The sequence below is a fragment of the Apium graveolens genome, chromosome 4, assembly GCF_009905375.1.
Source record: "Apium graveolens cultivar Ventura chromosome 4, ASM990537v1, whole genome shotgun sequence".
NCBI lineage: Eukaryota > Viridiplantae > Streptophyta > Magnoliopsida > Apiales > Apiaceae > Apium > Apium graveolens.
The window spans coordinates 117,224,673-117,251,723 of NC_133650.1; positions in this window are offsets into that span (position 1 = coordinate 117,224,673).

Here is a 27,051-nt window from a genome sequence, read left to right on the forward strand (position 1 = left end):
TTCAAGTCACATGGAACTTTTAATCGAAATATCATTTATACTACGACATGCAATCATTAACTTCAACTTTTAGTGTAAGAATCATAGCATGCAAGGATAGAAACTTTGTAAAAACACATTTTAAAAGATCATAGGTTCTTTAAAAGTCACATACATAGCTTCTTTTTTTTGAAATTAAATAAAACTAACACACAAAGCACAAAAACCCATCCGGCTCCTTAGAGTCATTGCTGAATGCTTGAGGCCAGGATCATGGCTTGAAAGTAGAAGCATAACACTTCATCAAGACCATCTCTTGCTCAAGTATTATAAGCCACATTTAGTTCAACTCTAGATTCACAAGAATCAAAGTCAAACCCCTGGCTTTAACTACATGCAACTATAAAAACTCACCTTAAATGATGATATAGAACCATGTGAAATTGTCATTTGCTTAGAGGGGTTGAAAGATGCAAGAGGATGAAGAAATGAAAAAGAAAAAAAATGAGAGGGGAGGGGGTTGAAGGCGCGGCCGAGAGAGAGGGAAAGAGAGGGAAGAGAGTGAAGTGATGTTGGTGGAAAAGAAATAATGTGAGTGGAGTGTATAAATTTGTTTTTGTCTCACTAAAATGGTAGTGGAGTTTGAACTTACTCTTTTGTCCTTCATCCGCTAATAGCCAACTATTGCATGCAAGGTTTTATTGGTCTTTTGCTTGGTCAAAAGGAGTTAGTGGGGAGTGAAATGACAGTCCTACCCTTGGTCTCTATTTGAGTGGAAATTGCATGCAAGGGTATGCTCGTAATTCAATAACTAATAAAAGTATAATTTAAAAAAAATGATTTTTAGTAATTATAATACAAATCCATAAATCACCAAATAAATACCATAAATACTATGAGATTTTAGAAATTTAATAAAATTGTTTAAAAAAATTTCGAACAAAATTTTATATTAAAATAATTTTTCACATATTATTATACTAACAAATAAATCATGAAAATTATACTTTACACATTATAAATTACACAAATAATTTCATGTAAATTGATTATATTCCACAATACTAAAATAAAAATTTATCGCCTAATCGCAACTAATCAAATACTACTAACTTGCGAGAAATCTCTATTATTTACTAATCGCGTAGCGAAAATCTTACTCTCGTACGGAATTTACACGCTTAAAATATTCCTGCAACACTCACAATGCCAAACGACAAAATTATACACAATATATAACGAATTTGTATAATCGGCCTTATAACACGGAATATTTAGGAATATATATATCGCACTTATAAAAATAACTCCAATATTTACCGGTTGTCACAAAAAACTTTCTTAATTTTAATATAAAATTTAGTGAGTTTTGAAAGATCTGTGTTCTTTATTATTGCATGTTTAATTTCTGTATTAACACATTTCACTACAAGATTTGATTTACTTTGTTCAACTAAAAACAGTTCAAGAAAAGCACAAAAACATAAAAACACATTCACCCCCCCCCCCCTCTGTGTGTAATTAATTACCTAACAAGTGGTATCAGAGCAAAATCCGAAAGTAAACAGATTCAAGATCTTGGAAGAATGAATACACAGAAAATTAGTAGCATCAAAATTCCTACTTTTAACAAAGCTAACTACACTATTTGAAAAAGAAAATATTGTTGTTTATCAGGATGACCAATCCACTCTATATTCAGATTCTCAAAAATAGGTCTTTCACTCCTATGGTTAGAGTTGAAGAATCAACAGATGGTGATATGGTCATTCCAGCTCATTATGCTCCAAAAGACCCTTCTGAGTATACTGAGCCTGAAAAGGAGAAAGTTTCCCTGGATAGTGGCTTGCAATTGATATTAATAGAGTCACTTGACAATGTGATGTACAACAATATTGTCAACTGTAACACTGCCAAGCAAATCTGGGAAAAGATTGAAATACTCAGTGAAGTAACTGAGGAAGTTAGATCTAATCAAAAAAAGGATATTGATTTCACAGTATGAGGGTTTGATGGCCAAGCAGAAAGAAAGTATAACCGATGTGTTTGAAAGGTTCAATAAGCTGATAAATGACTTGCAGCTCCATGACAAATACTATGAAGCTGAAGAAGTGAACTTGAAGTTCTTGCTTACTCTCCCGGATCATTTGGAATAGAAAATCTCAGCAATCAGGGAAGGGAGAAACTTGAGCAGAATAACTCTGGAAGTTCTATATAGAATTCTTGAAACATATGAACTAGAAATGATTCAAAGGAAATCATTGAGATCTGGTCAAGGACATGTTGTATATGGCTCAAGGGCTTTAATTGTCAATTAAAGCCAAACATCTAATAATGAGCCAAGATCTCAAACTTCAGTTGCCTCAACAAGTGAGCAAAGAACAAATGATTCACAGGAACAAGTCATTCTGGAATTGGAAGAAGATGATTTCTAGACTCTTAATGAACTGGATGAGCTAGATCAGTCAATGGCCTATTTGGCTAGAAAATTCTCTAATATTAGAGTACAGAAGCCAAGATACTTCAAGGGTAAAGGACAATCTTTCAACAAAGACAACAGCTAGAAAGGAAAAGGGAAGTACACTTCCGACAGCAAGAATGGTTACAAAACTGGATCTGTTGACAGATCAAAGATAAGGTGCTACAACTGTGATGAATTAGGCCATTTTGATAAGGAATGCAGGAAACCCAAGAAAGCAAATAAAGGTAAAGCTTATATTGAACTGGAAGCAAAGTATGAAGCTTTTCTAAAAAACAGCAAAGCAAAGCTTATATTGCAGAAGAAAAGAGTTGGGATGATTCTGAAAATGATGAAGATGAAGAATTTGGAAATTATGCACTCATGGCCTTGGAGCAAGGAGAATCATCCTCATATAAATCACAGGTACCAACTCTTACCATCATTGATTTAAATGTAAGTCAATATAAGAAAACTGTAGAGAAGATGAGCACAGAAATGTTTCACATTCACACAAGCATGGTTTCTGCTAATGAAGAAGTTAGCAGACTAACAAAGATAATTCAGAAGCTTGAAAATGAGAAGCAATAAACTAAATTGTTGTTGGTGGAGCTTGAAGTTATAAAACAAGAAAATGCTTATCTAAAGAACAAGCTCAAGTGTGCAAATAAAATTGAAGCAGTGCAAGGGAGAAGCTTGAAAGGAATGAGGTGAAGCTGAAGTCCTTCAAAAATGCATCTGAGTTAGTTGGACAATACCATGAGAAAAACAAACCATGTGCAAATATTGCTATTTGTCTTGACTATGATACCTTGAACAGCAAGAAGAAAGAGATAGGTGGCAAAGGAAAAGCAGCGGTTAATGTAAATGAACCAGCTATGCTAAAAAAGGTGTATCACATATGTTCAAGGAATGTAAAGTTAACTTCAGTGAAGAAGAGCTGATTATCAAGCAAGAAATTGCTTATGAGGACAAAGAAAAGAAAACTGCAGAATCAACTCAATCTTCCAATACTGGAGAAAAGCTTATGGATAAACAAAGTTCCAAGAAACCTGTCAAAGAAATCAAGACTGAAATGCAAGAAAGAAGAAGAAAAATAGAAATGGAAAAATTGGGATAAACAAAAGCAACAATTTTGCTTATGTTGCAGATGCTCCAAGAAAGAAGTGTGAAAATGTGGCTTTGTGAATCACCTAACTCACCTTTGTATAAAGGCAGTTAGCAAGCCAACTGATGGAGCCTGCAAATATAATGAAGCAAATACAAATAATCCATACTCCTTATGTGACAAGTTTGACTGCATTCGTTACAACTTGAAAGTGATCAAAAGTTTCCACAAACTGAGAGTAGACCTCAAAGAAATAAAAATTAGGTCTAAAACAGAAAGGGAAAATGCACAACATTCAATGAATTCTATTTTATCTGAAACTACTCATTCTACTTCTGCTAAATCAGTTAAGAAGAAGAAAGTACCCAACACTGTTTGGGTTGCTACACACACTTAAAACTCATTGTATGTAGGGCAAAGTGAAGAAAGTCATCTAGATCATAGACAGTGGATGTTTCAGGCATATGACAGGTGATAAGGCCCTGCTATCACAGTTTGAGGAGAAGGCTGGCCCTTTGGTGACCTTTGGAGACAACAGCAAAGGATTTACAATGGGATATGGCAAGATTATTTCTGAAAATGTTGTCATTGATGATGTAGCACTGGTAGTTGGTCTTGAAGTGAATCTTCTAAGTGTTAGTCAATTTACAGACAAAGGTTTTGAAGTTGTATTCAACAAAGAAGAATGCACTTTTATCAGCAAGAAAATTGGTGAAGTTGCTCTGAAAGGAGCAAGAAAAGGAAGCTTGTTTCTTGCAGACTTGGACTCAACAATTATGGATGGAATTTGTTGCTTCTACACCAAGGCATCAGAAGAACAAAGCAAGCTTTGGCATAAAAAGCCGTCCCACCTGAATTTCAAGGCAATCAACACCTTGGTCAAAAAGGAATTGGTAAGAGACATGCCTGAACTGGAGTTTGCTCAAGTTGAAGTTTTTGAAGCTTGTCATAAAGGAAAAATAAAAAGATATAGTCACAAATCAAAAACTGTGACTTCTATAATTGCACCATTGCAGCTCATTCACATGGACTTGTTTGGGCCAGTAAATGTCTTTTCTATTTCAAGTAACAAATATGTACTTGTGATGGTGGATGATTTCTCAAGATACACTTGGGTAGAGTTCATGCACTCTAAAGATGAAACTCCACACATCATAATTGAGTACATCAAGAAGATAGAAAAATAGGTTGAAGATCACAATTGTGTAAAAAGTTTGAGAAGTGATAATGGAACAGAATTCAGAAATGCAACATTGAGTAAATTCTGCAAAAGCAAGGGCATTGTTCAAGAATTCTCAGCTGCTAGAACACCTCAACAAAATGGAGTAGTTGAAAGAAAGAAAGAACAGAACATTAGTTGAAACTGCTGGAACCATACTGCAAGATGCCAAGCTGCCAACAAGTTTTGGGAAAAAGCTGTTAAAACTGCATGTTATACTCAAAACAGATATCTCATTAACAAGGCTCATGGTAAATCACCTTACTCAATCATGTCTAAGAGAAAGCCTATTGTGAATCATCTTCATGTGTTTAAAAGCAAGTGTTACATTTTGAAAGATAACTCTGAATATGTGGGAAAATTTGACTCAAAGGTTTTTGAAGCAATTTTTCTGGGATATTCATTGGAAAGAATAGCCTATAAAGTTTATGTGATTGATCAAAAGACGATTATGAAAAGCACAGATGTGACTTTTGATGATGACAAGTGTACAGGATTGGAATGTCTTGATGATAATGAAGATGAAGCCCTTGTATTTGAAAACCTCAACATTGCTAGTGATTCTGATTGGGAAGATGAAGTTGTTGCACAACAGATGTCAAATGAAGAGTCTACTGAACAAGAAAATCATGGAAATGGAAGCTCATCTCAAACACCTGAATTTGATAGCACAAACTTAGGGGGAGAAAGAGAAGAAGGATCTAGCAGTCATACCAATAATGAAGAAAATGATGAAGGCACAAGTCAAAAAATTCATACAAGAAAGTGGAATAGAAGTCATACTAGAGAAGCAATTATTGGTGATGTGAGGACTAGAAGTGCAACTGCTAATGAGTGCCTACATGCATGTTTTCTGTCTCAAGTAGAGCCTAAGAAAATTGAAGAAGCTCTACTGGATCCAGATTGGATATCTGCCATGTAGGAAGAGCTGAATCAGTTTGAAAAAAATAAAGTTTAGGAACTGGTTCCTGCACCCAAGAATAGAAGTATAATTAGAACAAAATGGGTGTTCAGGAACAAGATGGATGAAAATGGTGTAGTTACCAGAAATAAGGCAAAGTTGGTTGCAAAAGTTACTCACAATAAGAAGGAATTGATTATGATGAAACTTTTGCCCCAGTTGCAAGACTTGAAGCAATAAGGATTTTTCTAGCATTTGCTGCACATTCAAATTTTAAAGTGTATCAAATGGATGTCAAAAGTGCCTTCCTAAATGGTGAGCTAGAAGAAGATATTTATGTGCAACAGCCACATGGCTTTGAAGATCCAGAATTTCCAAATTTTGTGTACAAATTACTCAAGGCTCTATATGGACTAAAGCAGGAACCTAGAGCTTGGTATGATACATTTTCAGAATTCCTACTTAAACATGGTTTTACTAGAGGTACTATAGACAAGACTCTCTTATACTAGAAACATGGTGAAGACATGACCCTAGTTCAGATCTATGTGGATGATATCATCTTTGGTTCTATAAATGAGAAGCTTTGCCAAAGATTCTCCAAGCTTATGCAAAGTGAATATGAAATGAGTATGATGGGGGAACTGAGTTACTTTCGTGGACTTCAAGTCAGGCAAAGAAGTGATGGGATCTTCATCAGCCAAACTAAATATGTCAAGGATTTATTAAAAAAGTTTGGTATGGTTGATTGTTCACCTGTATCTACACCTATGTCTACTGCAACAAAGCTGGATGAAGATAAAAAGGGCAAGAGTGTAGATATTTCAAGCTATAGAGGGATGATTGGATCATTGCTTTACTTAACTGTAAGTAGACCAAACATCATGTTTGCTACATGTCTATGTGCAAGATTTCAAGCCAATCCAAAAGAATCACATGTGATAGATGTAAAGAGGATTTTCAGATACTTGAAGGGAACTCCAAACTTGGGAATGTGGTATCCTAAAGGAACTAGTTTTGAAGCTGTTGGTTACACAGATGCAGATTTTAATTGATACAAGATTGACAGAAAGAGTACTAGTGGAAGCTGTCAATTTCTTGGACAAAGACTTGTATCCTGGTATAGCAAGAAACAACAATCTGTATCAACTTCTACAGCAAAGGCTAAATATATAGCTGCAGGATGTTGTTGTGCTCAAGTGCTTTGGATTAGAAATCAGCTAATGGCTTATGGCCTAGTGTTACACAAAATTTCTATCTTGTGTGACAATACTAGTGCTATATCTATAGTAGCTAATCCAGTTAATCATTCTAGAACAAAGAACATAGATGTAAGGTACCATTTTATTAGAGAACATGCTACAAATGGTACCATTGAGCTCATTTTTGTTCCAACAGAAAAATAATTAGATGACATTTTTACCAAACCTTTGGATGAAGCAACTTTCACCAGACTTATAGGTGAAATTAGAATGCTTAATTCTACATCCTAAGGCAAGAACTCAGCTAATGTTTTGCAGCAGATCAATTTTTAATAAATCAACCTTTATTTGATTTAATTGGAGATTAACTGAAATATGAATTATAAATATTTCAGAAATCTCTGCACATTTATTTTTCAAAATCCAAAATTTAACTTGGAATTTTTCATATTCTAAGTAAACTGCCCAGTTGTTAATTTACATCTTTAATATGTAAAATTAACATAAGGCAGAATTTCAGTAATCCAAAGGTATATTGAGAACTGAGTTCTCGATAAATCTAATTGACTTCTCGACAAGTCATTTTAAGACTTCTCGAGTGTAACGACCGAGGAATTACGCTTGTATTATATTATAATAATAATAAATTATGTGTATTATTATGTGATTAAATATGTTAAGTCGTTGAACCCTAACTGCTATGTGTTATGTGTTGGTTGTTTTGATCCAGACGTGTTTTGGATAGTTATTGAACGTTTTATCGTCAGTTATATATATTATATCAAAACCTGTACAGCTCAAAACTATGTTTTAAAAGCCCGTATTTCAAACAAATTCATTGGCCCTATTTTGCCAAAAATGCCCTATACCATATCGCTATTCTGAACCCCTAGACATTTTACCAATTGACCTTTTTCGCGAAAAATGACTTTTTCCGGACCCCCTTCGGGTACCAAAAGCCCCACAAAAATCACATTTTTATTTTTATATGATCATGAAATTATCATATATCATTTTTCTTTGCATTTTTGTAATATTCACAATTTTTGGGAATTTTTAGCATTTATTTTGTATTTATTGGATATTTAAAAATTAATTATTAATACCCAAAAATTATAAAAATTGGGGCCAAATATTTTTATTAGGAGTGTAATTAGCCCCTTAATTTTATTTAGGGGTATTATTTTACATAGTATAAATATCTGATTTTTCAGTAATTATCTATTAATTAATTATAAAAAAAAAACAGAAAATAATTCAGAAAATTCAGAAAGGGGGATTAGGGTTCTTGGAGTTCCTGGAATCAAAGCCAAGTTTGATCGTGATTCTGTTAACCAAATCAGTCGTGTAAGTATCCGTTTTGAAGCCTGTGATTCGTAGTTTCTGATTATGTAAGCGTTTTTGTTGTTTGATTTCGTGATGTTAATTTCGTATTTTCGGTTTTAAAATTCTAATTCGGGTTGTTCGATTCGTTGTTTGTTAGATGGTTATGATGATATAGGTGATTAGATCGTGTAATTTGCAATTGATTCGTACCAGTCTCGTAGGATTTGGCTTCGTTTTTGGCGTCGCCGGAGAACCGCCGCGGCGGCGGCGTTCTTGAAGCTTCCCGATGTCGGGGACGACGAGGAAGGAGGTGGATGGTGGGGGAGACTGCTGTGGACTACTGTGGAACGAGAAAACAGAAGAAATCAGTCTGGAATCGAGCTGTTCGTGGCTGTATAGTCGTCGGAGTACCGTCGGGAACCGCCACCGTCACCAGAATCTGGTGATGGCGGTGGTTGTTCTTCCCAACCCGATTGGGTTGGGGGACGACCCGTTGACCCGATGTTATGACCCGGTTTCAATCCCCTAAACCTAGAAATCCATTTCCTGTTTTTGTTTCTTATTTAATAATTATTTATCTATGTTTTGTAAAATTAAAAAAATCAGTTTTAAAAAAAAAAATTCTAAAAATTAATTAAAAATTAGTTTTAAATTCTGAAAAATAGTATTATTAATTTCTAAATTATTTTATTAATTTATAAATTCGAATTTAATTATTTAATTAATTATTTAATTATTTATCTAATTATTTATTAGTTATCTAATTAATTAATAATTAGGTAATTAATTAATAATTAGGTAATTAATTAAGAAATAAGGATTAAAAATAATTAAATAATATGATTAATAATTCGATAATTAGTTATTATTACGAGTAATGATTCGATAATGAGAATTATTATTCGAGCGATAGTTATTCGAATAATATTGTAGTGATTATTTGTATTGTATAATTAAATACCGATAATTAATTGATTAACGAATCGTATAAGTTTCAGTAATAATGTAATAGTTCGATAATTATATGAGGATGGCGAGTAGCTCGTATTTATACGAGTAAGTAATCGTTGATTTAGATTATAATTCGAACACATAGTAGATATTCCATAAATAGCGTATCTGTTAATAGAATCGATCGATTATTTGTAAATAATCGATCTAATCGAATAAATATCGATACGTTATAAATATTATAATAAATTATGATTAATCCTGATAATTAGAGATTTATTATTTTAGATTATTAAATAAGCAATTAATAATTGTTTATTAGTTATTTATTTATTCAATATTTAAAAAAAGTGATTAATTATTGCGATAATTAATCACATAATTTTCAATAAATCGTAACTTCTTCGTTTTAACTCCAAAAATTATAAAAAAATTATTTTTGACTTTGATTTTTCTTAAATAATTATTTAAAAATATAATTAAGGATTGTTTAATTATAATTAATTATTTATAATTAATTATTAATTAATTAAATCTTGTTTAATTCATAATAATTCAACCGTTAGTCCGATTTGAGTGAAACGAAGACCTTTAGACTCAGAAAAATGAGACGAATCCAATAAAAATGGTTGTAAGTTATAATTTCTTCCGAAAAAGAGTGGTTTGGTGATAATTAATAGTTTGTAGGTCCTAGTAGGGATATAATTGAGCCGAATAAATCCCGAAAAATTATAATAAAATCAGATACAACTAGTAATGCAGGTATAAGTCCAGAATTGATTCTAAAAATAATTATAAATCTAGAAATTAATTATATGCTTTACGTGCTACGTGCTTTATGTGATTATGTGAATAGATGTGCTGTATAAATGTATGTATATATATATATATATGCGAGTCAGATAGAAACGCATGGGTAGACTGATAAGGTTGCGTGATATCAATTCAAGATACACGTATGTAGTAAATTATCTAAACACCTATCTTTCCATGATTTGTTCAGTGTTAGCAAGACAAAGCAAGCTAGGGTCAGAAGGCAGTGAGCTAAACCAGGTTAAGTACGCGCAAGGCAAGTTTTTCCCCTATTCTAAATTCAGAATAGTGATTTATAATTCCTTTCTATCGTATCAATTCTCTTTGATAATCATTGTTCATATACACTGTTACCCATTTATTATCACTTGTTCCATTTCATTTCAATTCTTGATTTACCCAATTTATTGAATTCCTTGTTCATATTTCAATTCCTTTACCCTTGTTACGTATAGTCTGGTATATCCTGGTGTTGGGATATATCAATAGCATTCCGAATATTCCGGATGCTAAGCCTTGGACTGGATGGTTACTTTACGGGCTGGGTTTTACCCAGGCCATTATTTAATAGGCCATAGTTGCCTGAGTACTCCTAATGTTGGTTGGGTCTATGCAGTTGGGTATAGATCCGCACTATATTCTGACTGATCAGCAGGTTATAGTGCATATGTTGGTTCTTGTTTCCAGTCTTGTTCATTTGGCACTCGCCAGTATTGGCAAATTATTATCATATACAGATACAGATGGTTGTTCAAACCAGCAGCTTCTTGGTTCATTTATTTCTCTCTCTTTATAAATATATATATTGTTGCAGCTTGTTGAGCAATTTTGGCTCATCTTTTTTTATTGTTACTCCTATTGTTTTACAGTTAAGGTAGAGAATGAAACCCATCAGGACCCGCATAGTCAAGAAGCGAGTCAAGCAGCGGGACCCTCTTATACCAAGAGTGTTCCTGCCTATTCCTGAAGAGAGCTTTGAATTGCCAGATCAGGTGTAGCAGGATAAGTAGTAATGTTGGGTTGAATAAAAGTCTTGTGTAGTTTGAATAAAAGATTGTGTAGTGAAACTGTAGATAGAATAAAGTTTTGTAATAAAGAGAGTTCTTGAGACAGGTTTTATTTAGTTGGGTTTGTAATAAAGTGTAGTGTATGATTCTTGTTTCCAAACTCAAACCTTAAAAGATCCTGAGTAGTGATAGTTCGGGGTAATTATTATATTTATATTCCGCTTGTGCAGGTATAGTTGGTAATTGTTGTTAATAATGCCCCAAATCTATACCCCGGATTTGGAGGGTGTTATAGTTGGCATCAGAGCTTAGGATTGACCTTGGAAAACAAGAATGTTAGGGTTAAGATAAGATAGGAAAATAAGATAGGATGAGAGTGAGAGTGTTAGGACTGTTTGTCTATGTGATTAGAAGTTATAAGTTATAGGATTGTGATTTGATTGTTTTTGTGTTATTATTTTCATGTATATTAGATGGCTTCTTTATCATCGTCTACGGAGAGGACCGAGACAGATCCAGTGGATGTACCGGTAGTAGCCCCAGTGTCAGAGCAGGTTTTACCTCCATTGCCACCTGAGCCAGCACAAGAGATACCACTTTTCCCGGAGGTACCAGGTTTTGCAGATTATTTTCCATACGTTGAGCCAGAAATACCAGATATTCCACCATTAGAGTTTCTGATGTTTGATATTCCTGATATGGTTGATCTTCCGCAGTGGGAGGATGTAGAGCCTCAGATTCATATGCCACCAGTCGAGATTCCAGAGATGCCACCGATGGAGCCAGAGGCAGAGCCGCCCGTGTATGCGCCTATGGAGCAGCCTGTCTTATTTCCTGCCCCATTAGCCATTTATGCACCTGTTCCAGGAGTTTATCAGTTTCCTCAGCCAGAGTTTATGGATGAGATCGTGGTGGATGGACCATTACCTTCTCGAGGTTCCAGCACTGATCTTCAGGAGCATCATACCGTGACTTACCAGCGCTTTCAGGCAGAGAGGGAGGAGAGGATTAGATGGCAGAACCAGTGTAGAGAGATCCTTGGATTGTATGAGACACAGACGGATGGTCCTGTCAGAGCATTACGACCGGATTATATACTGAGAGAGAGACTACATCATATTCACCGGGTTAGTTCGCAGCAGCTTACTGATTTGAGACAGCAGGATCTTAGTGCGGAGACAGCATATCGCAGAGCATTGGGACTTACCGAAGCAGTGCTAGAGGCAGTGCAGGAGGAGTTGAGCCACGTATCACCAGGATTTTGAGACCAGTAGATCAATGAGTGTTGTATTATGTATATTTTGTAGATAGAGGCAGCATAGTATTGTATGACTAGTTTGTATGAGTGTAGCTACTGACTCTGACTGATAGTAGTAGCAGTACGACTGTTATATCATAGGTTTTTGTATCAAGCACTGACACCTGTAGCTGGTGTTCTACCTATATATATATATATGAGATAATCTTTTGCACGTTTTCTTTATTTTATTTCCAGTCATTTAAGCATTTACATTTATTTCAGTACCATTGCATATTTACAGATGTAGTTTTATTCACGATCATGTTGAAAAAATTATTAAATTTAAAACACATCATACTGTTTTATCTATCCAGTTATTTAATAAGTTATTTTATTTTCTCGAATCGACTGTTTTAATATATGTTTAATATACTGTTATTAAATAAGATCCATTATTTATTTACCAGAAAAATGGCACCTAAGAGAAAAGCGCAGCCCGACTCATCGAATGGAAACACCGATGGCCAAAACAATAATAAACAGATGGATCAGATGTTTAATCTCATGCAACAGCAGATGTTGATGATGCAACAACAAATGCAGCAGCAGCAACAGCAGTTCCAGCAACAGATGTTACAGCAAGCCGCTCATCCAGGACATCAAATACCACCAGCAGCACCTATGACTACTTTCAAGCAATTTCAGTCGGTGAAGCCACCGGAATTTATGGGTTCCACAGATCCTACAAAAGCGAGAGCTTGGCTGAAAGAGATGGAAAAGGCTTTTTCGTTGGTAAAGGTTGAGGAAGAGCAGAAGACAGATTTCGCTAGCTATTTTCTAAAAGGCGAAGCTAATTACTGGTGGGAATCAAAGAAAGCTTTGGAAGAAGGTGTGGTGACCTGGAACAGATTCACTGATCTTTTCTTGGAGAAATATTTTCCTCGTTTTATGAAGAATCAGATGGAGATCAAGTTCCTGGAGCTGAAACAAGACAACTTATCGGTTGCGGATTATGAAACCAAGTTTACTGAATTGGCAAGGTTTGTTCCAGAGCAGGTGGATACGGACGAGAAGCGGGCCAAGAGATTTCAGCAAGGACTGAAACCATGGATTCGTAGCAGGGTAGCTGTGTTTGAATTGACAACTTATATGACTGTTATTCAGAAGGCTATGATTATTGAAGGAGAAAGCGAAGCAGCTCAGAAAGAGAAAGGACCAGGGAATTTTCAGAATCATTTCAACAAAAGGCCGGGATTTCAAGCTCGGGGAAAAGTAAATTTCAAAAGGCCAGAGCAGAACAATCAGAGGATGGGAAATCGACTTCCAGCCCCAATTCAGCAGAGACTTATCCGACCGCCTATACCTGATTGCAGAACGTGTGGTAGAAAGCATACAGGAGTTTGCAACAAGCTAAATGTTACGTGTTTCAAGTGCAAGCAAAGGGGACACTATTCTGGAGAATGTCCAATGGGAAAGGCAGAAGTTACTTGTTTCCAATGTGGGAGAAAAGGACATATCGCCAAAGACTGCAGAGGAATTGCAATGGCTGCCAGTATTCCAAGAATTTTAGCATTACCTCCACCTCCACTACCACAGCAAAATCAGCCCAGAGCAAGGACTTTCAACATGTCAATGAAGGAAGCGGTACAGAGTCCGAATGTGGTTGCAGGTACACTTCCTGTAAATTCCGTAAATGCTTTAGTATTGATTGATTCAGGAGCTACTAGATCTTTTATTTCTGAAGCCTTTATCTCTAAGATAGATTGTGAGATTCAGTGGTTGGATGAAGTGTTAGTCATAAAATTAGCGAATAATGATCAGGTTGCAGTAGATCGAGTATGTCCGAGCTGTGATATTGAGATAGGGAGATGTCATTTTTCAGTTGATTTGATACCTTTTAGGTTAGGGGAGTTTGATATTATTTTAGGAATGGATTGGCTGTCTAGTAATAATGCTCAAATTGACTGTGCGAATAAGAGAGTGAAATTGCAAACTGAAGAAAATGAAACGGTAATATTTAAAGGTGAGAAGCAAAAGCAGAAATTCCTATCAATGATGCAGACGAGAAGATTGCTACGTCAAGGATGTCAAGCTTATTTAGCCTATGTACGAGATGTTGATAAGGGAAATTTGAAGATTGAAGATATTCCTGTAGTTTGTGAATTTCTTGATGTTTTTCCGGACGAATTACCAGGACTTCCACCAGATCGAGAAATCGAGTTCACTATTGACTTGACGCCAGGGACTGAACCAATTTCGAAAACTCCATATCGAATGGCACCTGTTGAAATGAGGGAATTAGCAAAGCAGTTGCAAGAACTTCTTGACAAAGGAATTATAAGGCCAAGTGTATCCCCATGGGGTGCGCCAGTATTGTTCGTGAAAAAGAAGGATGGTAGTATGCGACTGTGTATCGATTATCGTGAGCTGAACAAGTTAACTATCAAGAATAAATATCCTTTACCTCGCATTGATGATTTATTTGATCAATTAAAAGGAGCAGCATGGTTTTCGAAAATCGACCTACGATCAGGCTATCATCAGTTAAAGATCAAGGCCGAAGATATTCCAAAGACAATGTTTAGAACAAGGTACGGACACTATGAATTTCTTGTGATGGCTTTTGGATTGACGAATGCACCTGCAGCGTTTATGGATTTGATGAATCGAATATTCAAGAAGTATTTGGATAAGTTTATCATTATATTTATTAATGACATCTTGATCTATTCAAAGACGGAAGAAGAGCATGCAGCGCATTTAGGAACGACATTGGAGATATTACAGAAGGAGCAGCTTTATGCAAAATTGTCCAAATGCGAATTTTGGTTGAAAGAAGTGCAGTTTCTAGGGCACATCATCAGCAGAGAAGGCATTCAAGTGGATCCAGCAAAGATTGAAGCTGTGTTGAATTGGGAAAGACCAAAGACGCCGACAGAGGTTCGAAGTTTCTTAGGTTTGGCAGAATATTATCGAAGATTTGTCAAAGATTTTGCGAAGATAGCTACACCGCTGACCAAGTTAACTCGACAAAGTGAAAAGTTCGAATGGAATAGTAAGTGTGAAGAAAGTTTTCAAGAGTTGAAGAATCGGTTGGTGACGGCACCAGTATTAGTACTGCCAGACGAGCAAGGAAATTTTATTATTTACAGTGACGCTTCATATCATGGTTTAGGATGTGTGTTGATGCAACATGGTAACGTCATTGCATATGCGTCGAGACAACTTAAACCTCATGAACAGAAATATCCTACGCTTGATCTGGAATTGGCAGCAATTGTATTTGCATTGAAGCTTTGGAGACATTATCTGTACGGTGAAAAATGTGAAATCTACACGGATCATAAAAGTCTGAAGTATATCTTCACGCAAAAGGAACTAAACATGCGACAACGTCGATGGCTGGAATTGATTAAAGATTACGATGTTACAATCAGTTATCATCCAGGAAAAGCAAATGTTGTAGCAGATGCGCTAAGCAGAAAAGAAAGATTGAATCGGTTGACTTCATGCGAAGAATTGGCCAGGGAATTCGACAAATTGGAAATCGAAATTCGTATTCCTAATGAATCTGCAGAAACTATCTACGCTATGACTTTCCAACCAGAATTGCTGGAAAAGATTCGCCGTTGTCAAGAAGAAGTGATGAGTCAAGACGACAGCTTAACAGGAAAAGAGATTACAACTCAGAAAGATAATGAAGGAATTTTACGTTTTGCGTCAAGAATCTGGATCCCTAACGAGGCAGAATTAAAAGAAGAAATTATGCGAGATGCGCACAATTCGAAGTATTCCATTCATCCAGGAAGCACGAAAATGTATCGCGATTTAAAGGAAAACTTTTGGTGGCCGAATATGAAGAAGGAGATAGCAGAATGGGTGCGTAAATGCTACATATGCCAGCGAGTTAAAGCAGAACACCAACGTCCGAGTGGATTATTGCAACCATTAGACATTCCAGAATGGAAATGGGAACATCTAGCGATGGATTTTGTGGTAGGACTACCGAGGACTAGGGCAAATCATGATGCGATATGGGTAATCATTGACAGACTTACGAAGTCGGCACATTTTCTACCAATTAATGAAAGATTTTCGCTCGACAAATTAGTGCACATGTATCTCAAAGAAATTGTGATGCGTCATGGAGTACTAGTATCAATTGTATCGGATCGAGATCCTCGTTTCAATTCAAGATTTTGGAGACAATTCCAAGAATGTCTAGGAACGAAGTTGAATATGAGTACAGCTTATCATCCGCAAACTGACGGCCAAAGTGAAAGGACAATTCAAACGATTGAAGACATGCTACGAGTTTGTGCGATCAATTTTGAAGGCAGTTGGGATGAACATTTACCCCTAGTGGAATTTTCTTATAATAATAGCTATCACGCCAGTATTGGAATGCCACCGTATGAAGCATTATATGGGAGGAAATGCAGATCACCCGTGCACTGGGATGAAGTTGGAGAACGCAAGATTTTGGGTCCAGAATTAATTCAGCAGACAAAAGAAAAGATTGATCTTATTCGAAAATGAATCGAGGCAGCACAAAACAGACAAAGCAGATATGCAAACCAAGCCAGGAAGGATATGGACTATCAGGAAGGAGAACACGTATTGCTCAAAATATCGCCATGGAAAGGATTGACCAGATTTGGCAATAAAGGGAAATTGAAGCCACGATACGTTGGACCATTTGAGATTTTGAAGAAAATTGGGACGGTTGCGTACGAGTTAGCTCTACCACCCCATATGCAGCACATTCACAACGTATTTCATGTATCTATGCTTAAGAGGTATAATCCTGATACAAGGCATGTAATAGAGTATGAACCAGTAGAACTTCAGGCAGATTTGTCATATGTAGAACAGCCAATAAGAATTCTAGATAGGCAAGAGAGGGTATTAAGAAATAAGTCTGTGTCATTAGTGAGAGTTTTATGGAGAAACCCAGTGGTTGAAGAATCAACCTGGGAGCTTGAAAGTGAAATGCTAGAAAAGTATCCTCAGTTATTTGCATAATTAGATTCTGAGGACAGAATGTTGTTAAGGGGGGGAGAATGTAACGACCGAGGAATTACGCTTGTATTATATTATAATAATAATAAATTATGTGTATTATTATATGATTAAATGTGTTAAGTCGTTGAACCCTAACTGCTATGTGTTATGTGTTGGTTGTTTTGATCCAGACGTGTTTTGGATAGTTATTGAACGTTTTATCGTCAGTTATATATATTATATCAAAACCTGTACAGCTCAAAACTATGTTTTAAAAGCCCGTATTTCAAACAAATTCATTGGCCCTATTTTGCCAAAAATGCCCTATACCATATCGCTATTCTGAACCCCTAGACGTTTTACCAATTGACCTTTTTCGCGAAAAACGACTTTTTCCGGACCCCCTTCGGGTACCAAAAGCCCCACAAAAATCACATTTTTATTTTTATATGATCATGAAATTATCATATATCATTTTTCTTTGCATTTTTGTAATATTCACAATTTTTGGGAATTTTTAGCATTTATTTTGTATTTATTGGATATTTAAAAATTAATTATTAATACCCAAAAATTATAAAAATTGGGGCCAAATATTTTTATTAGGAGTGTAATTAGCCCCTTAATTTTATTTAGGGGTATTATTTTACATAGTATAAATATCTGATTTTTCAGTAATTATCTATTAATTAATTATAAAAAAAAACAGAAAATAATTCAGAAAATTCAGAAAGGGGGATTAGGGTTCTTGGAGTTCCTGGAATCAAAGCCAAGTTTGATCGTGATTCTGTTAACCAAATCAGTCGTGTAAGTATCCGTTTTGAAGCCTGTGATTCGTAGTTTCTGATTATGTAAGCGTTTTTGTTGTTTGATTTCGTGATGTTAATTTCGTATTTTCGGTTTTAAAATTCTAATTCGGGTTGTTCGATTCGTTGTTTGTTAGATGGTTATGATGATATAGGTGATTAGATCGTGTAATTTGCAATTGATTCGTACCAGTCTCGTAGGATTTGGCTTCGTTTTTGGCGTCGCCGGAGAACCGCCGCGGCGGCGGCGTTCTTGAAGCTTCCCGATGTCGGGGACGACGAGGAAGGAGGTGGATGGTGGGGGAGACTGCTGTGGACTACTGTGGAACGAGAAAACAGAAGAAATCAGTCTGGAATCGAGCTGTTCGTGGCTGTATAGTCGTCGGAGTACCGTCGGGAACCGCCACCGTCACCAGAATCTGGTGATGGCGGTGGTTGTTCTTCCCAACCCGATTGGGTTGGGGGACGACCCGTTGACCCGATGTTATGACCCGGTTTCAATCCCCTAAACCTAGAAATCCATTTCCTGTTTTTGTTTCTTATTTAATAATTATTTATCTATGTTTTGTAAAATTAAAAAAATCAGTTTTAAAAAAAAAATTCTAAAAATTAATTAAAAATTAGTTTTAAATTCTGAAAAATAGTATTATTAATTTCTAAATTATTTTATTAATTTATAAATTCGAATTTAATTATTTAATTAATTATTTAATTATTTATCTAATTATTTATTAGTTATCTAATTAATTAATAATTAGGTAATTAATTAATAATTAGGTAATTAATTAAGAAATAAGGATTAAAAATAATTAAATAATATGATTAATAATTCGATAATTAGTTATTATTACGAGTAATGATTCGATAATGAGAATTATTATTCGAGCGATAGTTATTCGAATAATATTGTAGTGATTATTTGTATTGTATAATTAAATACCGATAATTAATTGATTAACGAATCGTATAAGTTTCAGTAATAATGTAATAGTTCGATAATTATATGAGGATGGCGAGTAGCTCGTATTTATACGAGTAAGTAATCGTTGAGTTAGATTATAATTCGAACACATAGTAGATATTCGATAAATAGCGTATCTGTTAATAGAATCGATCGATTATTTGTAAATAATCGATCTAATCGAATAAATATCGATACGTTATAAATATTATAATAAATTATGATTAATCCTGATAATTAGAGATTTATTATTTTAGATTATTAAATAAGCAATTAATAATTGTTTATTAGTTATTTATTTATTCAATATTTAAAAAAAGTGATTAATTGTTGCGATAATTAATCACATAATTTTCAATAAATCGTAACTTCTTCGTTTTAACTCCAAAAATTATAAAAAAATTATTTTTGACTTTGATTTTTCTTAAATAATTATTTAAAAATATAATTAAGGATTGTTTAATTATAATTAATTATTTATAATTAATTATTAATTAATTAAATCTTGTTTAATTCATAATAATTCAACCGTTAGTCCGATTTGAGTGAAACGAAGACCTTTAGACTCAGAAAAATGAGACGAATCCAATAAAAATGGTTGTAAGTTATAATTTCTTCCGAAAAAGAGTGGTTTGGTGATAATTAATAGTTTGTAGGTCCTAGTAGGGATATAATTGAGCCGAATAAATCCCGAAAAATTATAATAAAATCAGATACAACTAGTAATGCAGGTATAAGTCCAGAATTGATTCTAAAAATAATTATAAATCTAGAAATTAATTATGTGCTTTACGTGCTACGTGCTTTATGTGATTATGTGAATAGATGTGCTGTATAAATGTATGTATATATATATATATGCGAGTCAGATAGAAACGCATGGGTAGACTGATAAGGTTGCGTGATATCAATTCAAGATACACGTATGTAGTAAATTATCTAAACACCTATCTTTCCATGATTTGTTCAGTGTTAGCAAGACAAAGCAAGCTAGGGTCAGAAGGCAGTGAGTTAAACCAGGTTAAGTACGCGCAAGGCAAGTTTTTCCCCTATTCTAAATTCAGAATAGTGATTTATAATTCCTTTCTATCATATCAATTCTCTTTGATAATCATTGTTCATATACACTGTTACCCATTTATTATCACTTGTTCCATTTCATTTCAATTCTTGATTTACCCAATTTATTGAATTCCTTGTTCATATTTCAATTCCTTTACCCTTGTTACATATAGTCTGGTATATCCTGGTGTTGGGATATATCAATAGCATTCCGAATATTCCGGATGCTAAGCCTTGGACTGGATGGTTACTTTACGGGCTGAGTTTTACCCAGGCCATTATTTAATAGGCCATAGTTGCCTGAGTACTCCTAATGTTGGTTGGGTCTATGCAGTTGGGTATAGATCCGCACTATATTCTGACTGATCAGCAGGTTATAGTGCATATGTTGGTTCTTGTTTCCAGTCTTGTTCATTTGGCACTCGCCAGTATTGGGAAATTATTATCATATACAGATACAGATGGTTGTTCAAACCAGCAGCTTCTTGGTTCATTTATTTCTCTCTCTTTATAAATATATATATTGTTGCAGCTTGTTGAGCAATTTTGGCTCATCTTTTTTTATTGTTACTCCTATTGTTTTACAGTTAAGGTAGAGAATGAAACCCATCAGGACCCGCATAGTCAAGAAGCGAGTCAAGCAGCGGGACCCTCTTATACCAAGAGTGTTCCTGCCTATTCCCGAAGAGAGCTTTGAATTGCCAGATCAGGTGTAGCAGGATAAGTAGTAATGTTGGGTTGAATAAATGTCTTGTGTAGTTTGAATAAAAGATTGTGTAGTGAAACTGTAGATAGAATAAAGTTTTGTAATAAAGAGAGTTCTTGAGACAGGTTTTATTTAGTTGGGTTTGTAATAAAGTGTAGTGTATGATTCTTGTTTCCAAACTCAAACCTTAAAAGATCCTGAGTAGTGATAGTTCGGGGTAATTATTATATTTATATTCCGCTTGTGCAGGTATAGTTGGTAATTGTTGTTAATAATGCCCCAAATCTATACCCCGGATTTGGAGGGTGTTATATCGAGTGAGTTCTCGATAAGTCAATTTACTGACTTCTCGAGTGACTTCTCGATAGCCTTAAATATGACTTATCAATAAGTCCTTGTAGAGCTCTCTAGTAGTGTTAATTCACAGAGTTCTCTACAAGTATAATGTTTAGACTTCTCAATAACTCAGGACTGAAATAATTTAACTTAATAAATTATTTTGGTAAAATACTTTTGGAAAATTTATTCTAATTTTTTTTGAATTTATTCAATTAAAAGTTGAAATTAATTCAGTCCATTTTTGGACAAACTGGGTATTTATTTGACATCTTGATAAGTCAATTTTTAGTTCTCTATCAGAGTAATTTAAAATAACTTATCGATATATTTTTCATTTCTTAAAATGACTTCTCAATAGATAAATTCCAAACATCTATTTTTGAGTTCTCGATAAGTCATTTGCTTTTACTATAAATACTCAGACTTCTCGATACATATACATACTTACAACTTTCGAGATCTCAAGTGACCTAGCTTTCAATCCAAAACCGATTTCTCTCTCATTTTTCCTCCTTTCTCACAAATTCCTTTTACCCATTAAACTTCATACTTATATCAATGTCAATAAACACTATTGCACCCTTCATCCCAAAGGAGACCAATTTCCTTGCTTTTCTAGATGCCAATCAAGCTCCTGAAGCTTTCAAAAGCTTTGTCAAGTTCTTATCTGAAACCTATTTTGTTGGAGCTCTTACAGGTAACCCAGTTCTGTATCTGGATGTATTGGGTAACTTCTGGAACTCAGCTGTGGTTAGGACAGTTATTCATGAAGATCAATCTTCAAGCTTGGTTGTCAACTGTCAAATCAAAGGACAACAGGTGGAAATATCTGAAGCTGACATGAACTTGGCCTTGAACATTCCAACTAACAAGGTATTAGGGATCCCAACTCAGGATGAGCTCTATGAATTCATGGACTTTATCAACTATTCTGAGAAGATCAACTTGGCAAGCATGAACAAGAAGAACTTAAGGAAAAAGTGGTCCTTCTTGTTTGACTCGGTAATAAGGGCTTTCACTTACAGAAAGTCGGGATTTGACAACATATCCAATATTGTTCAGAAGCTGGTCTACTTTATGGCTTACAACAAACAAATCAATGTAGGACACTACATATTGGAGGAGCTGAGCACCAGGTTGACAATGCCATTGGAGTCAAGAGGTAAAGAAATCTTCCTTCCTAGATTTTTCATGTCTGCTTTAAACCATAAAGTTATTGACATACATATGCTTGAAGGAGTAGATAGATCACTAATTGAAAATTATAAACAAGTGTCCAAAATTCTATTTGGATCACTTATTACTAAAAATAAGGTACATGTGGGTCTTAAATTAACACCTTTCATGATTGAAAGATTTAAGACATGTCCTTATCCTATGCCAGACATGAGAACAAGTGCAAGTCAACCCAGTACAATAATGGTTCCTGAGCCTGTGGAAGTACAAACACAGGCACAACCACAGGAACTACCCATGTTGAGCCTATTCCTTCAAATCATGTAGAAGCTAGGCAACCAACCACCTCATCTTCTCAGAAGGATGAGGTGAGTAAAAAGAAGAGAAATGGGGTAACTTAAGCAGTTATAACTAAGAGCGGTGAGGATCAAGTAGAAGCTGAGTCACCTTTGGTCAAGAGATCCAAAAGAAGTAAGAAATCTGAGTTGACCACTCAAGCCACCTATGTATCCTCCCAACAGGATGCATTTGTAACAATAGGGACTAAACATACTCTAGATACATCCTCTTAACAGGGTGTATCTATTGAAAAGAGCATTCACCCCAATCTAACATGTAAAGAGTCTGCACAGCCTGCACATGAAGCAATTCAAGAGTATGGTAGTTGAAATAAGGATGGCACACACAGTGAGGGCACATTTTTTGAAGCTCCCTCATCTATTCAGGGGGGCTGCCAACACTCACAGCTAAACAACACTCTCTCATATCTCAAATTTCTTCTCAACCTACAACACTTGAATTCAATTCTCCAGTGCAAGCTCACTCAAGTGACTTGGCTCAAGAAATCATGCTCACCACCCAGACACTTCATTTAGATGGTGAGAGGCAACTAGTTAGGGTAGACCTTGATGACACCATCAAAACCATGGGGGGTTCATCAGTTTTTACTGAAGACCCCATGGATATACTAAATGCACCTTCATGTGCAAATCAGTCTTCACAGACTGTAAGGTTTAAGGGTAGTACTCCTGAGGGGGAGCTATCTAAATCCTCTCCAATTCAATTGGAGGTTCCTCATGTAGGAACAACTCCCCTCAAAACCCTAGCAGAAATTGCTTTGGCAGTTGATGCTAGGAGTATAATTGCCAATGATTCTGTCATAGGGGAGACAAGTATAGCACATTCAGGTAATAGTGTGGTGCAAGACACACAAGGGTTTGAGGCTGGTGTACATGAAACTAACCCAGTCAAATCTCCTCCAATTCAATTGGAGGTTCCCACTACAAGTGGAGAACAACACGCTGTCAAAACCACAGAGCAATCTGTGAGTCAAACTGTGACTTCAGTCACAGGTGTTTCTGAACCCTCAAATTCACAACCTCAACAACCTCACATCCTATCAGAATGGCTACAAGAGTCTAGTTCTCAACCTACATCCATTGATGATCTTCTAGTTGAATAGATTTCTGGACTGGAAAACATCTCTCAGCATCTACTCACTTCTGATATGAGCAATCAAGACTATCAGGCCATCATGCTCACTTATAATGAATATGTTGAAAAACAGAAGGAGAAGATTGTGAATGATAAAGAACAGGATGGTAATATGGATGCCTGGCTCTCTTAGGATTTTATGTTGGAAATGGATGAAGTCTTGGCCAGATTCAAGGAGGAGTATATTACAATTTTTGGAAGCAATTCAAAGGAATTGACTCCACAAGAGGTGTATGATGCAATTACAGAGCTGTACAAAGCTCAACTCAAAGCTTTTCACCTCTTTGGTAAAGCTCTTGAAGTCAAGTTGAATAGTCATGAGGAAAAAATCAGGAGGATGATTAGAAAAAAGATGGATAAAATCATCCCCTCTCAAACTGAGATCAAAAACCAATTTAAAACCTTCTCAGACCAAATGTCAAGGTATGATCTCAGTGGGATTGATAAGAGTGTAAATCAGCTCAAAGAATTCTTTGTAGCCTTGCACAAGGTAGTTCAAGATCACATCACTAAATCCAATGACACAAGGTGGAAGTTGGATCAAATGCACACTGCAAGATACACTCCTTCACCTCTAGTCATGGATGAAATTCAGAACGTTGTGCAAGCTACATTTGGACCATCTACTGCTATCTCTACATCAAGCTCTCATCCACCTGCATATACTTCAACAAATCTTCAAATTCAAGCACTTCAACAAAAAGTCTCCACACTACAAACATCAAATAATCAGCTCAAGTGCATGCTCTCACCACACTGGTGCAGAGTCAATAGGCAGAGATCCAATCATTGGTTGACTCCCAGAAACACCTATAAATGCTAAATTCAGTTGCTTTGGGGGCCATCATGGGTAAGTTCAATATTCCATTTCCTGCAATACTTGAAGCTGTGAGGCCCGAAATTCCTACTCCCATTCTCATGCCTGCCAACAAGACTAAGGGGGAGATAGAGGCTAGGCTAGCACAATCAAGATCATCTACTCAACATGTCCAAGGTGCTGAAAAGAGCTTAAGTCAAGAAGTTGATATTAAAATGGAGAGGCTTATTAAAGCAGTTGAGGGACCCTGTTTAAGCAGGGAATTTGATGAATTGTTTAAGGCACTCAGGGCTTCTCTCAATGATAATTTCTTCACCTACAAGAAAGTCTTGGACAGGACAATAAACTCAATAAGGGTGATCTTGGTGACAAAAGACAACTTCAAGGAAAGAAGGATAATGGTCAACATAAATGACTCAGGGGTAGACAGGTGTATGCAGGTGTCCCTCAACTGCCTTATCTCTAAAAGGGCATCTGAGTTAGACATTCTAATAAACAAAGTCAGAGTGATAATTCATGAAGACACTCTCTTGCTAACAGAACTGAAGAATACACAAGTGGCTGATTTCCCAGAAGCTTATCTACAGCCTAGCAATGGAGTGGCATACATCTGTCCTAACACCAAACACTTCAAACACTTCCAAATTCCTAAGAAGTGTGTCGTGGACAACAAGAAACTTATCATGACTCTGGAGACTGAGTTAAAAACAAAAAGGAATAAGACTTTTGAAGATGAGGAGATGATAAAGTTGTTGAAAAGAAATCTGAGTGATTCTGAAGCCACCTTGCCTAAGTCTCAAATCAACAAGGATAATTTGGATGATGATGAGCAGAAGAAAAATGATCAAAATCCTTCTGGATCATATCCAAGTCAATCCACTAAGCATCTGGCAGCTAGGGTGGAGAGAAGAAGAAGGAAGATGATAAGAAAAATGATGAGAAGAAGAGAGCAAGTGAGAGAAGGAGTAAGAGAAGACGTGATGGTTCAGAACCACAACAAACCCTAAAAATCCAAACACAACTAGCTCAAACCTTAGCTCAACCTACAACATCAACTATCTAAACATAAAACCACCTCAAACCTCAAAGCCTAAATTTCTATTCAAACAAAAAAGTAACTATTTCCTAAAAATTCCAATCACCACAAGCCAGATAAGTCTCAAGAAAATCACAACCTTACCTTTAGCCAAGCCTTCAATAAAAGTCAATCTCAAATCTTTTGGGAGAAAGCCTAAGAAAGCCAAGCTTACAAAGAAAGAAGAAGTCACTGAAAGGGCCATCTGGAAATGTTTCAAGCAATCTGACTTTCTACCTTTAAATTGGTACATCTCAGATGAAGATTATTTCCAACATTTAGCTGAAAAAATAGTTAGAGTCTAGGTTGTATCTCTAAGGGAAGTTAGAATTTATTATGAAGATGGTTCCTTCACCTTCCTTGGCTGTGATTTAATGGATTCTCTTTTTCCCACAGAAATTAAGAGAATGATAAGTTTGCTAAAGGATAAGGATACTGCGACAAGGGCATGGAGGTCAGTTCTAGCTGAATGGTTGATTACAATGGAGCAAATAATAAAAAAAATGAGGCTGAATCTGAAGAAAGAAGGAGGAAGTATGATGAAGAAATAGAGATGTACATAAAAAAGATCAGAAGAGCTCAAGGCCAAAGGAATGAGCAGAATCTCTAAGGATGGGAAATTTCTAAATATCAAAGCTGGTGGATTCTCAAGATTTAGGATTGATTTACTAGAAAGTGGTTATCCAAAGGTTGCAAAATAAATAACTTGTAGAAGCTCTAAGTGGAACACCTATTATAGAAGAACTGGAAATTCTTGATCACTTGAAGAATGTTCTTAGGGAAGAAGCAGATACAAAAAATGTATTTACCTAATACTTGTAACCATTAAACTTTGTAAATCTCCTAATGTATAAAAGTTGTAATTCTATCAAGCTTTATGTATTGATTTCATTTTCCATTTTTTTAACTTGGGGTTAGTTTTGTTAACAGGCATGAATTTGTGTTAAGCAATCTTCTCACAAATTGGGGAAATTGTTGTGCAAGACATGCCTGTACTTTAAACAAGACTAAGTCAAATTGACAAACCTAAGTAAGTTGTATTGTAATCTTAGTTTGCATTTGTACTTGTAGAATTTAATGTCTATACAAATGTAAAAGAGCAGACTGGAGTCTTTTTGTTTAAACAGTATCAAGCCTAAGGATTCTATCTGTAAGAAGATCAAGAAGATCATGCCTCAGAAGAATTATGAAGAAGCTTGGAGTTGAATAAATCTGTTTGGATAAAAATATTTTAAGTCAAAGATCTCTACAAGTCACAGATTTAGTGTTATAGAGAAGTCACTCGAGAACTCAAAATGACTTATCGAGAAGTCAAAAAAGCTTATAGAGAACTCACAGAGATATCGACAAGCCAAATTGAAGACATGAAGATTGGAGATATTGACAAGTCATTTCTTCACTAGAGAA